General features: G+C 42.7%; 1 pseudogene; it reads left to right on the top strand.

Moving 5' to 3' along the window:
• The first annotated feature begins 124 nt into the window (after positions 1-124).
• On the top strand, positions 125-647 carry LOC101569573 (annotated as a pseudogene).
• Positions 648-4300: the final 3653 nt, after the last annotated feature.

Genomic DNA, 4300 nt, shown 5'->3' with positions numbered 1-4300 from the left:
GACCTTATCAGACCCAAAAGCTACAACTCTTGTTGCATAGGTCTTGTTTTATCTTGGTCTTAACCATCCAGCAGAAAAGTATAAAAACAAAGTATAATAAGTAAAGCCGGGCAGTGCCTGTGGCTGCGGCTGCAGCGGCTGCGCTGCAGGATGTCCACCCCGTTTGAGGAGCGCAGTGGGGTGGTTCCGTGCGGGACGCCGTGGGGCCAGTGGTACCAGGCCCTGGAGGAGGTGTTCATGGAAGTTCAGGTGCCGTCGGACACCCGCGCGCAGGACATCCAGTGCGGCCTGCAGAGCCGGCATGTGGCGCTGGCCGGGAGGGCCGCGAGATCCTGAAGGGCAAACTCTTTGATTCTACCATAGTTGATGAGGGAACGTGGACTTTGGAGGATAGAAAATGGTCCGCATTGTTCTTACTAAGACAAAGAGAGATGCAGCAAACGGCTGGCCTTCTCTTCTAGAATCTGACCGCGCTGCTGATCCGTGGGGGCAGGACCAAACGCAGCGAAAGCTTACGCTGGAAAAGTTCCAGAAAGAAAATCCTGGTTTTGACTTCAGTGGAGCAGAAATCTCAGGAAACTGCACTAAAGGTGGACCAGATTTCTCAAACCTTGAGAAATAATTGCTGTTTTTTAAATGCGTTCTGTGGATCCTAACAAATGTTATTAACTTAATCAAAGGAGCAGATGATGAGACAGAAGAATGGATGCCTACAGCTAACAAATTGTAAAATATATTTAAATATGGTTCTAAAATTGTATTTAAATATGATTTACATTCGAAACGTGCTATGAGAGCTATTCTATAGATATATGATAACTTTTTGGACTTGTTTTGGCTCAGCATGGAGTTTTATATGCTGCATTTTACTAATTTCATATTTAATTATATTTTTACTAGAAAAAAACATTAACAACATATGTAAAATAAAATGAAAGTAGACCATCAGGGAAAATTTTTTTCTTTGCTAAATGTGATGCAAGAATGACATTCAATAAACTCTTCTAAATGGAAAAAAAAAAAAGTAAAGCCATGCTGTTGTGTTGAGCTGTAGGGGACTCAGGTCTACAATTTGTGACATTGCCAGTGAAGTGGGTCTTCCACTATGGACTGCTGGACTCATTTAGAATATTTTGCTGAGTTAAGACACCTATAATATTCAAATAACAGAACTAAACAAAAAAAGGGGATACAGATGAATGTTCATTTTGTATCTGTATATTCAAAGCGGTTAGGGTAGACATATAGTTATATTCTCTTAATGAATAGAGGGATTTGTTCTAATGGTGTTTGTAAATAGGATATCATGTCCGCATCTTGTACAGCAATTAACCACTAGGAAGAATGTATGCAATTGTTAATTATTGAAAACTGTCCTATCAATTTGGTTTGAAACTTTCTCATTGCTATTTGTTTATCAATAAAATTATGGAAAAAAATTCCACCAAGTGAGTGGAAAGTGAATGAGCAAATTCAGTAATGTAACGGGCTGTAAAATCAATACACAAAAAGAAATAGCACTCTTAAAAAACCAATAATAAGCTTACTGAGAAACAAATTAGGAACAAATATACCATTCACAATAGCACCAGTAAAAGTTGAAACTTAGTAATTAACATAACTAAGGAAATAAAAGATCTTTGCAATGAAAACTACAGTAGTCTAAAAAAGAAAATTGAAGAGAACATCAGAAAGTGGAAAGACACCCCCTGTGCCTGGATAGGTAAAACCAGAATCAAAATGCCTACCCTGAGTCTGGGTGCTGTGGTGCATGCCTGTAAACCCAGGGCTGGGGAGGCTGAAAACAGGAGGATCACTATGAGTCTGAGCTGCGTAGTGAGACCCTGTCCAAAATTAAAAAAAAAAAAAAATTGCCTACACTCCCACAACTGACATACAGATTTAATGCAATCCCAAACACAATACCAAAAACATTCAGTAGGGAGTGGCCTAAACTGGAAATCAATCACACATGTAGGGCTAAGACAAAGGGTGCAGAGCGCCTGGAGCCGTGTAAGCGCTGCTCCAGCTTGCAAACTGCTGCGCTTTCTATTTTATTTATATGTGATACACATACACGATTAACACATGCATGCACATTCATACACATCATATGTAATAGACATGCACCCATATGAATATACAAATACATAATGCACATGTACAATACATGCTTAACACTTGCCCACACACACTTGCACACATACACACAAGTAATGTCGGCCTCTTTCTCGTGACCTTTCCAGAACCGAGCAGCGAGCTAGCAGTGCCCGGGCTCATCATCAGCTCCTCTGGCACTCTCTGCTTGCCAGCGCAGGCTAACCCCAGCCTGTCTGCTCTAGGAAGCTGGAGGGATTTGCCTGGAGTTTGAATCAGAGCATCACTGAATCTTGGGGTGTACTGGCTTTTTCCATAAGATGTGGGCTCGGTGCTAGCCCAGTCTAGGTAGTCAGAATGCTTTGGGGAGCTTGTGGGCAGTGGGACATAGTGGCCCAGGTTTTGCCTCAGCCTCCCCATCCTGGACCCAGCCTCAGGGAGGGAACCTGACGCTCCCTGTTTGCAGGGCTCTTGCTGCCGTGCTGGGACTTTTTGTTCGGCAGCAAGGTGTAGCTGCATTATTTCATGTTTCAAGTCACACAGTAGGTGAGTGACGCAAGGCAGGCAAGGGACCACACACACAAATGTCCCCAACAGTGCCCCTACTGAAGAACACAACCAGTCCCAACGCCGTTCACTGTATCTCCCGATACAATGTGCCCCATCGTATGTTTATTACACTCCTGATCTTGCAGAAAAAGAGTTTTGTAATTATGGTGGCATCAGGGATTGAACCCGGGGCCTCCACACTGAGCTATGTCCCCAGCCTTTTATCTATTTTGAGATAAAGTCGTGCTAAATCACTAAGTTTTTTAGGCTGGACTCAAAATAGATAGCTGCCTGCCTCAGCCTCCCAGAGTGCTGGGATTATGGACATGCATGACCTCCTCTGGCTACATCTCTGGGCTTTTAAATTTGAGGGCAACCAGTTCTGGAAGGTAGGTAGGGCACTTGAATATTAAAATTTAGAAGATGCATCAAATTGCCCCCCCTCCCCCCGCCCGTCCCCAGGACCTATTTACCCTCCTGGTTCCACCTTCGGATTCTCCTTGGCAAGCAAACACTTATTAACATGCAGAGCGCAGAGCGCTTTGCGCTGTGATTCCCATTAGCAAGCGCGTTGTTACTAATCAGCTTGCACATCCTACATGATGCTTCTTCTCCGATTATGCTTCTTTATCCTTAAACTGCTTGTCCATGTCATTTCCCATTTTGGGGAGAGGGGCATAGTTTTTCTTAATGATTTACTAGCACTTTTTGTGGTCATTTCTCAGCACTACGGGGAAGCTGGCCAGCTCCTAGCAACCTTGCATAGCCTTCCTACGATGTGGCAAGGAATGTGGGTTTCTTTTACTTACATCTTCCAATGTACTTTCGACCTCAGTACAGTAATGGCAACACCTCGTGAATGCTGGGCGACCAGCTGCACCTCTGTACTGTGTGCAGATCAGTCACAAGCAGAAGGCTCTGTGCATGTTCAGCACGGACCCAGTATCTTTTCAGGATTTTCCACCTATAGCTGGTTAAACCCACAAATGTGGAACCCGGCGGATATGGAAAGGCACAGTTTAAATTGGACACTGACCCACCCCCAGCTGACACAGATATTTTCTAGGTTGTGGCTTGTTTTTCTATGTGTATGGTGTCTTTTACAAAATTATTTTTTTATTTTTATTTTAAAGAAAATAAAAAACAATAAAAATGATACAGAATTTCAAAACAAGATGATAGGATATTAAAGAGGCTAACTTGCTTCCAATGAACATGGTTGACACCGTGGTCAAAGATAAGCTGGCTGGGTGTGTTTGTAGTTGTGTCTGCATCTTCTAATCTGTTCCACTGATCCTCAGGCTCGTTTTTATTTTTTGCCAGCTGATTTTATCATAGTGGCTTTGTAGTATAACTACAAGTCAGGAACTGTGATGCCTCCTGCCTTGCCTTGGTTGCCTAGGATTGCCTTTGCTATTCTAGGTCGCTTTTGGTTCCAGATTAATTGTAGGATTGTTTTCTCTCGATCTGTGAGGGATGCCAGTGGTATTTTGATTAGGATTGCATTAAATCCCAGTTGTTAATTCTTTCGAGTATTATCCGCGCGATTTGATTTTTGTTCATAAACTCTTTGCCTACTTTTATGTCTTAAAGAGTTCCTCCTACTTTCTCTTCCCAGAGATCTAGTGTTTGTGTTTTAATGGTTAGATCTTTA

Source organism: Octodon degus, unplaced genomic scaffold (assembly GCF_000260255.1).
Source record: "Octodon degus isolate 3935 unplaced genomic scaffold, OctDeg1.0 scaffold00035, whole genome shotgun sequence".
Classification (NCBI taxonomy): Eukaryota; Metazoa; Chordata; class Mammalia; order Rodentia; family Octodontidae; genus Octodon; species Octodon degus.
Note: the sequence above shows the minus strand (reverse complement) of the source record. Positions and strands in the feature narration are given on the sequence as shown.